This window comes from Triticum dicoccoides, chromosome 2A (assembly GCF_002162155.2).
Source record: "Triticum dicoccoides isolate Atlit2015 ecotype Zavitan chromosome 2A, WEW_v2.0, whole genome shotgun sequence".
Classification (NCBI taxonomy): Eukaryota; Viridiplantae; Streptophyta; class Magnoliopsida; order Poales; family Poaceae; genus Triticum; species Triticum dicoccoides.
The window spans coordinates 236,051,789-236,065,395 of NC_041382.1; positions in this window are offsets into that span (position 1 = coordinate 236,051,789).

A 13,607-nucleotide genomic window follows, 5' to 3' on the forward strand; every position below is an offset into this window, starting at 1 on the left:
CGGGGGGGGGGGGTTAATGGGCCTACATGGGCCCTAAGGGAGAAGAGGAGGGCAGGCTGCGCGCCCCCTCCCCCCCTAGTCCGAATAGGACAAGGAAGGGGGGCGCCCCCCTTTTCTCTTTCCCCCTTCCCCTTTCCTTCTCCAACAAGGCAAGAGGGGGGAGTCCTACTCCCGGTGGGAGTAGGACTCCTCCAGGCGCACCCCTAGGGGCCGGCCGCACCTCCCCCTCTCCCTCCTTTATATACGGGGGCAGGGGGCACCCCATGACACACAAGTTGATCTTCGTGATCGTTCCTTAGCCGTGTGCGGTGCCCCCTTCCACCATATTCCACCTCGGTCATATCGTAGCGGTGCTTAGGCGAAGCCCTGCGTTGGTAGAACATCATCACCGTCATCACGCCGTCGTGCTGACGAAACTCTCCCTCAACACTCGGCTGGATCAGAGCTCGAGGGACGTCACCGAGTTGAACGTGTGCAGAACTCGGAGGTGCCGTACGTTCGGTACTTGGATCGGTCGGATCGGGAAGACGTACGACTACTTCCTCTATGTTGTGTCAATGCTTCTGTTGCCGGCCTACGAGGGTACGTAGACAACACTCTCCCCTCTTGTTGCTATGCATCACCATGATCTTGCGTGTGCGTAGGATTTTTTTTGAAATTACTACGTTCCCCAACAATAGCAGTCAATGGAAATATGGAGCGCTCCCTTTGTACCGAGGAGCATACCGCGGCTCTCGCAGCTAAGGTACAGGGTGGCCTTATCACGCCGAATACCCCATCGGCCATCAAGCCCCTGGACATTGTCAAACGAGTCCGGTCTACCCTACAGAACGACAGTTCGGTTCATCTAGAGCTGGACTAGCAATTTGTCCTCTGTCAAAACCCCCATCTAATCACGACATATGTACCGCGCGTGCATAACTATGCACTAAAAATACCTTGGGGAAGGACGGAGGCACACTAAGGACAAGGTCCACAATACGGCTCAGCCCTATTCGGACCTTAATCTTCCTCCTTTTTTCTATTTTCTCTTTTCTCTCTTATTTCATGCTCTTTAAAACCTAGATCACTTTTTGGTGGTACAAGGGCCCTTTCCCAGGCCCCTTCTATATATACGATCGTTGATCCTTTTAAAGGATCCTTCACCAAGGTGAAAAGCGGCGCAGACGTGCGGCACGGTGTCCAAAGGATCTTCAAGACCACCTTGTTTTAGGACCTGTATATAGCTTTCCCTTGTTCACAAATTCTTGGCATGTAAAATAGCCTTGATGCTTATGGCATTCTCTGTAAGAGCACATTTTGACATATCAATCAGACTATAGTGGAAACAGTTTTGTCCAACCCTATTCGGTGTTGGCTTATTTCATAACCTGTATTCTGTCTTCACGACAGATTGACATATACACCTCGGCATAAATTGTGAGGGGCTCTATTCGGCCACACATATCTTTCAAACACGAAAAAAGTCTAAATGCTTTTATAGTATACTTCGACGTCCCGAATACTGCATTATATGCATCGGCTCCGAATCATGTCTTTGGTCAATAGTTGGGTTGCCCGGCTACTGTGGTTACCACCTTACGTTCCGCTTGTTCGACTAATGTAGTAAAGGGAGAACTGATGCGATTGTGTTTCTGGTTCGTCCGGTCAAACACCTCAGTAGAGAAAGCCGAAAACTGACTGTCATAATATAGCGAGAGCTGGTCAGCGGTTCGGTGACTTACTAAATCTTTTGCGATTTTTCCGTATTATACGAAGGACTGGCCTCCACCCAGTCACGTGCCTAAGGCATCCAAGTTCGGATAGCCACACACGCACCAGGGGCTAGCTCATAGTCCCATTGTCAAACTCCTATGGCTAAGTGAGAGTGATAAAGTCGCATAGTCTGATTGCCTGGTTCGCTGCATGGTCACCTCCTTTACGGACCAAGACGTTGGGTCAAGTGTGGTCATGTGCTATTCTAAACACCCCCGTAGTATCTACGTGGGCTGAAGCCAATAACTAGCAAACTTTCAGATATAAAAACGGCCGCACAGGAGGAAAACAATTTTAGATAAAGGCACAAATATATTATAAAAGCCTTGGTTCACAACACAAATTCTGGGCAGCCGGATACATCCATTCAAACATAATATCCTTCGAGCATTGACCCTCTATTAAACGGCACCCTCTAGGACGTCTTCGAAATATCGCTCTGGCTTGCGATAGTCCTTGCCTTCAGGTGGCCCCTCAACTGCCACGACGGCGGCCTTCATCTTTGCCTAGTGCATCTTGACACGGGCAAAGGCCATTTCAGCGCCCTCTATGCACGCCGAGCGCTTTACAGCTTCAACTCGGGGCAAAGCGTCGCCGAGCTGCTTGACCAGGCTGAAGTAGCTGCTAGGAATGGGTTCGGCTGGCCATAGCCGAACTATGATGTCCTTCATGGCCAAACCGGATATCCTATGCAGCTCCGCCAGTTGCATCATCTGGTTGTTCAGCAGCGCTGGCCGCTCCGGCTCTAGGTACTGCGACCCAAAGAGCTTCTCCATCGTGTTACCTTCTTGGGCCCGAAAATATTATGCGGCGTCGGCAGCACTCCTCGGAAGGTCCGCAAAGGCATTTGGAGAACTCCACAGTCGATTAAGTAAAGCATATCTCCGATCGCCAAATATACTCTGTAACAGAAAGGGCTTACCAGCCGCTATCTGTTCGGCCTGCTTGATCTCCTCGCGAGTCGCCCGGGACTCGGTCCGCGCCTCCTTGGCCTCCTGAAGAGACTTGGTGAGATTGACCGCTTGGGCCTTATTCTTCTCCTCCAAGGCCTCACACTTGCTGGCGGCATCCTTGAGCTCCTGCTCCAGTTTGGTCACCCGCTCCTCATACATGCGGTGGGTGACCTGCTCGGCCTTTAAATCTGCAGCCGCTTTGTCAACGGATGCTTGGCTCACCCGTGCCCGCTCCTTGGCTTAAGCGAGGGCGCTCTTCAGGGTCTCGACCTCGGCCGCACTACCTGCAAATATAATCAGGGCAACACAGGAGATTAGACTCCGCATTGGCATATTACTTCAGGTGTGTAAACAATTTTTTCAAACATACATTGCGCCTCATCAAACCGCTTGTCGATGTAGACGAGGTCCTCATCGGCCCGCTCCAGCTTCCGCTTGAGTTTGGATACTTCGGCGGCCTGGGTGGTCGGCACTAACAGTGAAGCCTATTTTATCAAAATAGACAAGTATGTTATCTCCTGCGAATATTACTTGATCCTCTGTTCGGCCTTTTTTCAAAAACCGAACAGAGTCTCAGGGGCTACTATTTATACACAGGCATATTTTTTGCATATGCAAAGCGGCTAAGAATATTACATCGCGTACCTCAAAGCCTGTTAATAGGCTGATGAAGGCTTCGTTCAGCCCGCTTTTGGCGGACTGAACCTTCTCAACCATCGTACCCTCGAGGGTACGGTGCTCCTCCACAATGGAAGCACGTCGAAGTGCTTCCACCAAAGTGTTCGGCACCTCTGGATTGATAGAGGTCACCGGTGGAGTCGACGCTCCCCCTCCTTTAAAGGGGGTTGCTTGCTCGATTCTGGAGCCGTATGGGTCTCCAAAATAATGTTCGGCTGGGGGACGGATTGGTCATGGCCCCCGTCGCCAGTCTCCATGGGGTTGGTTCCCCCATGTTCTCGACAGCCGAGGTGTTACCCTCTGGCGCCGTCTTGGCGACCTCCCGCACCTCTCCATGGCCCGGAGAAGCTCTTCGGGACAACACTTCAGTGTTATCCGTGGCGGTTGGCGGAGAGGCTCGCGGAGGCGTCTCGCTCTCCACCATCCCCGGCTCCAGCGAATTCCCCAAAGATGATGATAGTTGGGGGAGATTACGGGTGATACGTCCATTTTGCATCATGCTTTTATATCGATATTTATTGCATTATGGGTTGTTATTACACATTATGTCACAATACTTATGCCTATTCTCTCTTATTTTAGAAGGTTTACATAAAGAGTGAGAATGTCGGCAGCTGGGATTCTGGGCTGGAAAAAGAGCAAATATTCGAGACCTATTCTTCACAGCTCCAAAAGTCCTGAAACTTCATGGAAGACGTTTTCAGAATATATAAAAAATACTCAGCGAAAGAAACTCACCAGGGGGGGCACACCCTGCCCACGAGGGTGGGGGCGCGCCCTACCCCCCTGGGCGTGCCCCCTACCTCATGGGCCCCCTGGTGGCCCTCCGGTGGCCATCCTCTGCTATATGAAGTCTTTCGATGGGAAAAAATCACAAGCCTTCTTCTCGGATGAAACTCCGCCGCCATGAGGCGGAACCTTGGCGGAACCAATCTAGGGCTTTGGCGGAGCTGTTCTGCCAGGGAAACTTCCCTCCCGGAGGGGGAAATCATCGCCATCATCATCACCAACGCTCCTCTCATCGGGAGAGGGCAATCTCCATCAACATCTTCATCAGCACCATCTCCTCTCAAAACCCTAGTTCATCTCTTGTATCCAATTCTTGTCTCCAAGTCCGGGATTGGTGCTAGTAGGTTGCTAGTAGTGTTAATTACTCCTTGTAGTTGATGCTAGTTGGTTTAATTGGTGGAAGATCATATGTTCATATCCTATATGCATATTAATACCCCTCTGATTATGAACATGTTTATGCTTTGTGAGTAGTTACTTTTGTTCCTGAGGACATGGGAGAAGTCTTGCTATTAGTAGTCATGTGAATTTGGTATTCGTTCGATATTTTGATGAGATGTATGTTGTCTCTCCTCTAGTGGTGTTATGTGAACGTCTACTACATGACACTTCACCATTGTTTGGGCCTAGAGGAATGCATTGGGGAGTAATAAGTAGATGATGGGTTGCTAGAGTGACAGAAGCTTAAACCCTAGTTTATGCGTTGCTTTGTAAGGGGCTGATTTGGATCCATATGTTTCATGCTATTGTTAGGTTTACCTTAATACTTTTGTTGTAGTTGCGGATGCTTGCAATAGAGGTTAATCATAAGTGGGATGCTCGTCCAAGTAAGGGCAGTACCCAAGCATCGGTCCACCCAAATACCAGATTATCAAAGTACCGAACGCGAATCATATGAGTGTGATGAAAACTAGCTTGACGATATTCCCATGTGTCCTCGGGAGCGCTTTTCTCTATATAAGAGTTTGTCCAGGCTTGTCCTTTGCTACAAAAAGGATTGGGCCACCTTGCTGCACTTTATTTACTTTTGTTACTTGTTGCTTGTTACAAATTATCCTATCACAAAACTATCTGTTACCACTTATTTTAGTACTTGCAGAGAATACCTTGCTGGAAACCGCTTATCATTTCCTTCTGCTCCTCGTTGGGTTCGACACTCTTACTTATCGAAAGGACTATGATAGATCCCCTATACTTGTGGGTCATCAAGACTCTTTTCTGGCGCCGTTGCCGGGGAGTGAAGCGCCTTTGGTAGGTGGAATTTGGTAAGGAAAATTTATATAGTGTACTGAAATTTACTGTCACTTGTTACTATGGAAAGTAATCCTCTGAGGGGCTTGTTCGGGGTATCTTCACCCCGACCAGTAGAGCAAAGAGTTGCTCCTCAACCTACTCAACCTACTAAAAATGAAAATGAAAATGACTGCTTTGAAATTCCTTCGGGTATGATAGAAAAACTGCTAGCTAATCCCTTTTTAGGAGATGGAACAAAACATCCTGATGAGCATCTAATATATGTGGATGAAGTTTGTGGACTATTTAAGCTTGTAGGTGTACCCGGAGATGTTGTTAAGAAGAGGGTCTTCCCTTTATCTTTGAAGGGAAATGCATCGACATGGTATAGGCTATGTGATGATATGGGGTCTTGGAATTACAAACGATTGAAATTGGAATTTCATCAGAAGTTTTATCCTATGCATCTTGTTCATCGTGATCGCAATTACATATATAATTTTTGGCCTCGTGAAGGAGAAAGCATCGCTCAAGCTTGGGGGAGTCTTAAATCAATGTTATATTCATGCCGCAATCATGAGCTCTCGAGAAAAATGATTATTCAAAATTTCTATGCTCGGCTTTCTGATAACAATCGCACCATGCTTGATACTTCTTGTGCTGGCTCTTTTATGATGAAGACTATTGAATTCAAATGGGATTTATTGGAAAGAATTAAACGCAACTCTGAAGATTGGGACCTCGACAAAGGTAAGGAGTCAGGTATAACACCTAGTTTTGATTGTGTTAAATCTTTTATTGATACCGATATTTTTCGTAAATTTAGCACCAAATATGGACTTGACTTTGAGATAGTAGCTTCTTTCTGTGAATCTTTTGCTACTTATGTTGATCTCCCCAAGGAGAAGTGGTTTAAATATCATCCTCCCATAGAAGTAAAAGTAGCTGCACCTATTAAAGTTGAAGAAAAGATTGTCACTTATAATGATCCTATTGTTCCTACTTCTTATGTTGAGAAACCACCTTTCCCTATTAGGATAAAGGATCACGCTAAAGCTTCAACTGTAGTTCGTAAAAGCAATATTAAAACATATACACCTCCTGAGCAAGTTAAAGTTGAACCTAAAATTGCTATTGTTAAAGATCTCTTGTCTGATAATATTGATGGGCATGTTATTTTTTTCTGTGATGAAACTGCTAGAATTGCTAAACCCTGTGCTAAAGATAAACCTAGACTTGTGGTAGGCATGCCTGTTATTTCTGTTAAAATAGGAGATCATTGTTATCATGGCTTATGTGATATGGGTGCTAGTGCTAGTGCAATACCTTATTCCTTATACAAAGAAGTTATGCATGATATTGCACCTGCTGAGATGGAAGATATTGATGTCACAATTAAACTTGCCAATAGAGATACTATTTCACCAATAGGAATTGTTAGAGATGTTGAAGTCTTGTGTGGGAAAACTAAATATCCTGCTGATTTTCTTGTTCTTGGTTCCCCACAAGATAGCTTTTGTCCCATTATATTTGGTAGACACTTCTTGAACACTGTTAATGCTACCATAGATTGCAAAAGGGATGTTGTTACTTTCGATTTAGATGATATGACTCATGAATTTAATTTTTCTAAATTTAGTAGAAAACACCGTGAAGAAGAATTACCTAGTAAGGATGAAATTATTGGTCTTGCTTCTATTGCCATACCTCCTAGTGATCCTTTAGAACATTATTTGCTAGACCATGAAAATGATATGTTTATGAATGAAAGAAGGGAATTAGATGAAGTATTCTTTAAACAAGAACCTATTCTGAAAAACAATTTACCTATTGAAATATTAGGGGATCCTCCTCCACCCAAGGGTGATCCCGTGTTTGAGCTTAAACAGTTACTTGATATTCTTAAATATGCTTATCTTGATGAGAAAAAGATATATCCTGTTATTATTAGTGCTAACCTTTGAGAGCATGAGGAAGAGAGATTATTGAAAACTCTGAAGAAGCACCGTGCTGCTATTGGGTATACTCTTGATGATCTTAAGGGCATTAGCCCCACTCTATGTCAACATAAAATTAATTTGGAAGAAGATGCTAAACCACTTCGTGATCATCAACGCCGGCTGAATCCTAAAATGAAAGAAGTGGTAAGAAAGGAAATACTAAAGCTCCTTGCGGTAGGTATAATCTATCCCGTTGTTGATAGTCAGTGGGTAAGTCCTGTCCATTGTGTCCCTAAGAAGGGAGGTATTACTGTCGTTCCTAATGATAAAGATGAATTGATTCCTCAAAGAATTATTACAGGTTATAGGATGGTAATTGATTTCCGCAAATTAAATAAGGCAACTAAAAAGGATCATTACCCCTTACCTTTTATCGATCAAATGCTAGAAAGATTATCCAAACATACACATTTTTGCTTTCTAGATGGTTATTCTGGTTTCTCTCAAATACCTGTGTCAGCCAAAGATCAATCAAAGACTACTTTTACATGCCCTTTTGGTACTTTTGCTTATAGACGTATGCCTTTTGGTTTATGTAATGCACCTGCTACCTTTCAAAGATGCGTGATGGCTATATTATCTGACTTTTGTGAAAAGATTTGTGAGGTTTTCATGGACGACTTTTCCGTCTATGGATCTTCTTTTGATGATTGCTTAAGCAACCTTGGTCATGTCTTGCAGAGATGCGAAGAAACTAATCTTGTCTTGAATTGGGAAAAGTGCCACTTTATGGTTAATGAAGGTATTGTCTTGGGGCATAAAGTTTCTGAAAGAGGTATTGAAGTTGATAAAGCCAAGGTTGATGCTATTGAAAAGATGCCATGTCCCAAGGACATCAAAGGTATAAGAATTTTCCTTGGTCATGCCGGATTTTATAGGAGGTTCATTAAGGACTTCTCAAAAATTTCTCAGCCTCTGACTAATTTATTACAAAAAGATATACCATTTGTTTTTTATGATGATTGTGTAGAAGCATTTGAAATACTTAAGAAAGCATTGATTTCTGCACCTATTGTTCAGCCCCCTGATTAGAATTTACCCTTTGAAATTATGTGTGATGCTAGTGATTATGTTGTAGGTGTTGTTCTAGGACAAAGAGTTGATAAGAAATTAAATGTTATTCAATATGCTAGTAAAACCCTAGACAATGCTCAAACAAATTATGCTACCACTGAAAAAGAATTCTTAGCAGTTGTATTTGCTTGTGATAAGTTCAGACCTTATATTGTTGATTCTAAAGTAACTATTCACACTGATCATGCTGCTATTAAATATCTCATGGAAAAGAAAGATGCTAAACCTAGACTTATTAGATGGGTTCTCTTGCTACAAGAATTTGACTTACATATTGTTGATAGAAAGGGAGCTGAGAACCCTGTTGCAGACAACTTGTCTAGGTTAGAAAATGTGCTTGATGACCCACTTCCTATTGATGATAGCTTTCCGGATGAGCAACTAAATGTCATAAATGCTTCTCATACTGCTCCATGGTATGCTGATTATGCTAATTACATTGTTGCTAAGTTTATACCACCTAGTTTCACATACCAGCAAAAGAAAAAGTTCTTCTATGATTTGAGGCATTACTTTTGGGATGATCCACATCTTTATAAAGAAGGAGTAGGTGGTGTTATTAGACGTTGTGTACCTGAGCATGAACATGAACAGATCCTACGCAAGTGTCACTCCGAAGCTTATGGAGGACACCATGCTGGAGACATAACTGCACATAAGATATTGCAATCTGGTTTTTATTGGCCCACTCTCTTCAAGGATGCCCGTAAGTTTGTCTTATCTTGTGATGAATGTCAAAGAATTGGTAATATTAGTAGACGTCAAGAAATGCCTATGAACTATTCACTCGTTATTGAACCATTTGATGTTTGGGGCTTTGATTATATGGGACCCTTTCCTTCCTCTAATGGATATACACATATTTTAGTTGATGTTGATTACGTTACTAAGTGGGTAGAAGCTTTCCAACTAGTAGTGCTGATCATAACACCTCTATTAAAATGCTTAAAGAAGTTATTTTTCCAAGATTTGGAGTCCCTAGATATTTAATGACTGATGGTGGTTCACACTTTATTCATGGTGCTTTCCGTAAAATGCTAGCTAAATATGATGTTAATCATAGAATTGCATCTCCTTATCACCCTCAGTCTAGTGGTCAAGTAGAATTGAGTAATAGAGAGCTCAAATTAATTTTGCAAAAGACTGTTAATAGATCTAGAAAAAATTGGTCCAAGAAACTTGATGATGCATTATGGGCCTATAGAACTGCATATAAAAATCCTATGGGTATGTCTCCGTATAAAATGGTTTATGGAAAAGCATGTCACTTACCTCTCGAACTAGAACACAAGGCATATTGGGCTATTAAAGAACTCGGTCATGATTTCAAACTTTCCAGTGAGAAGAGGTTATTTGATATTAGCTCACTTGATGAATGGAGAACCCAAGCCTATGAAAATGCCAAGTTGTTTAAAGAAAAAGTTAAAAGATGGCACGACAAAAGAATACAAAAGCGTGAATTTAATGTAGGTGATTATGTATTGCTATACAACTCTCGTTTAAGATTTTTTGCAGGAAAAATTCTCTCTAAATGGGAAGCTCCTTACATTATCGAGGAGGTCTGTCGTTCCGGTGCCATAAAAATCAACAACTTCGAAGGCACAAATCCGAAGGTGGTGAACGGTCAAAGAATCAAACATTACATCTCAGGTAATCCCATAAATGTTGAAACCAATATTATTGAAACCGTACCCCCGGAGGAATACATAAGGGGCACTTTCCGGAACGCTTCAGACTCCGAAAAGGAATAGGTATGTGGTATGGTAAGTAAACCGACTCCAAAACAATTTTTAAGGCAATATTTCTCCGTTTTGGAATATTTAGAAAAATAGAAAAATAGGTAGTAGTCCGGGAAGGACACGAGGGCTCCACGAGGGTGGAGGGCGCACCCTACCCACCTGGGCGCGCCCCTACCTCGTGGGCACCTCGTGTGCTCTCCGGACTCCGTTTTCGTACACGACACGTATTTTGGTCGATAAAAATTCATTATATAATCTCCCGGGGGTTTTGACTCCCGTATCACGCAAAAATCTCCTGTTTTTGTTTCGAGTTGTTTTTCTGACAGATCCAGGTCGTCATGTCGTCTTCAAGCGCCCCCAAGGACCAGTTCTTCAAGAAGGTCATCAACCCCTACCTCGCAGAAGTGCTGCAACACCCTCAAACAATTGAGATGCGTGAGGGGTTGTTGCACATCCGTGATGCTGAGGGACCAAGGAAGACCGGAAGCACGGAGGCAAGGCTTGAGGCATTGGAGCAAGAAGTTTTCAAGTGTCAGGTCGTGGTGGAGCGTGGACTCGATTCCAATCACATCATGATCACGGAGTTCACCAACAACCACAAGCTGGACATCAAGGACATTGGGGAGGCGATCTTCAAGCTTCATGAGAAAAACGAGCACCTCCAAGCCCAGATCTATGACCTGTAAAATCAAAACTGTGAGTATGAATATAGATTCAAGAGGATGAGTTTGGCTGCAAATTTGAGGTTCCAGGAGACTCGGTCATCCTTCTATGATGGTGAGCCTATGCCCTGGAAAAAGGGAGACAAGCCTACGCCATCAACAAAATCACCACCGTCTCCACCAACAAAGAAGAATTGAGTATCTGGTATGGGCACTCCCTTTGGAAACTGCCAAGCTTGGGGGAGTGCCCCAGTATCGTATCACCATCACTTTTATCTTTACCGTTTTTCTTAGTTCGATCCTTTTGGTAATATCTTGATCTAGTAGAATAAAAGTTCTTAGTATGATCTAGTTGTGAGTTTTGCTTTATAATCCTTCTATGTAATCGAGTCCGTGAGCTATATAATAAAGATTAGTGTTGAGTCAAGGGCTTGATTCTTTTGCCATGATCTTAAGTGAATAAAAGAAAAGAGAAAGAAATAAAAAAAGAAACAAAGAGATCATGTGGATCTCATGGAGAGTAATGAGCTCACATAGAAAAAGTATGATGAATAAAAGTTGTTGAGGGTTGACAAACATAGTTTTGGTCATCATTGCAATTAATAGGAAGTAATAAAGAAAGAGAGGTCTTCACATGTAGATATACTATCTTGGACATCTTTTATGATTGTGAGCACTCATTAAAATATGACATGCTAAAGAGTTGACGTTGGGCAAGGAAGACAACATAATGGGTTATGTTTTCTTACATCTGAGATAAATTATATTGTCATGGATCATCCAACATGATTGAGCTTGCCTTTCCCTCTCATGCTAGCCAAATTTATCCCACTAAGTAGAGATACCACTTGTGCTTCTAAATACCCTTAAACCAGGTTTGCCATGAGAGTCCACCATACCTGCCTATGGATTGAGTAAGATCCTCCAAGTAAGTTGTCATCGGTGCAAAGCAATAAAAATTGCTCTCTAAACATGTATGACTTATTAGTGTGGGAGAAAATAAGCTTTATACGATCGTGTGATATGGAAGAAATAAAAGCGACAGACTGCATAATAAAGGTCCATATTACAAGTGGCAATATAAAGTGACGTTCTTTCGCATTAAGATTTTGTGCATCCAACCATAAAAGCGCATGACAACCTTTGCTTCCCTCTACGAAGGGCCTATCTTTTACTTTTATCTCCTACCTTGCATAAGAGTCTTCCTTTTTACACTTTATCCTTTGGCAAGCACAATATGTTGGAAAGATCCTAGTATATATGGCTAATTGGATGTGAGTTTTCATGAACTATTATTGTTGACATTACCCTTGAGGTAAAACGTTGGGAGGCAAAACTATAAGCCCATATCTTTCTCTGTGTCCGATTAAAACTCCATATCCATAAGTATTGTGTGAGTGTCAGCAATTGTGAAAGACTATATGATAGTTGAGTATGTGGACTTGCTGAAAAGCTCTTATATGTTGACTCTTTCCTCTGTTATGATAAATTGCAATTGCTCCAATGACTGAGATTATAGTTTGTTAGTTTTCAATGAAGTTTACGATTCATACTTGAAATTGTGATTGAATTATTACTCTAGCATAAGAAATCATATGGCAAGAATTATATAAGTTGTTGTTCTAAGAATGATCATGATGCCCTCATGTCCGTATTTTATTTTTATCGACACCTCTATCTCTAAACATGTGGACATATTTTTCGATTTCAGCTTTTCGCTTGAGGACAAGCGAGGTCTAAGCTTGGGGGAGTTGATACGTCCATTTTGCATCATGCTTTTATATCGATATTTATTGCATTATGGTTTGTTATTACACATTATGTCACAATACTTATGCCTATTCTCTCTTATTTTACAAGGTTTACATAAAGAGTAAGAATGCCGGCAGCTGGGATTCTAGGCTGGAAAAGGAGCAAATATTAGAGACCTATTCTGCACAGCTCCAAAAGTCCTGAAACTTCACGGAAGACGTTTTCAGAATATATAAAAAATACTCAGCAAAAGAAACTCACCAGGGGGGCCACACCCTGCCCACGAGGGTGGGGGGCGCGCCCTACCCCCCTGGGCGTGCCCCCCTACCTCGTGGGCCCCCTGGTGGCCCTCCGGTGGCCATCTTCTGCTATATGAAGTCTTTCGATGGGAAAAAATCACAAGCCTTCTTCTCGGACGAAACTCCGCCGCCATGAGGTGGAACCTTGGCGGAACCAATCTAGGGCTCTGGCGGAGCTGTTCTGCCGGGGAAACTTCCCTCCCAGAGGGGGAAATCATCGCCATCGTCATCACCAACGCTCCTCTCATCGGGAGAGGGCAATCTCCATCAACATCTTCATCAGCACCATCTCCTCTCAAAACCCTAGTTCATCTCTTGTATCCAATTCTTGTCTCCAAGTCCGGGATTGGTGCTAGTAGTGTTAATTACTCCTTGTAGTTGATGCTAGTTGGTTTAATTGGTGGAAGATCATATGTTCAGATCCTATATGCATATTAATACCCCTCTGATTATGAACATGTTTATGCTTTGTGAGTAGTTACTTTTGTTCCTGAGGACATGGGAGAAGTCTTGCTATTAGTAGTCATGTGAATTTGGTATTCGTTCGATATTTTGATGAGATGTATGTTGTCTCTCCTCTAGTGGTGTTATGTGAACGTCTACTACATGACACTTCACCATTGTTTGTCCCTAGAGGAAGGCATTGGGGAGTAATAAGTAGATGATGGGTTGC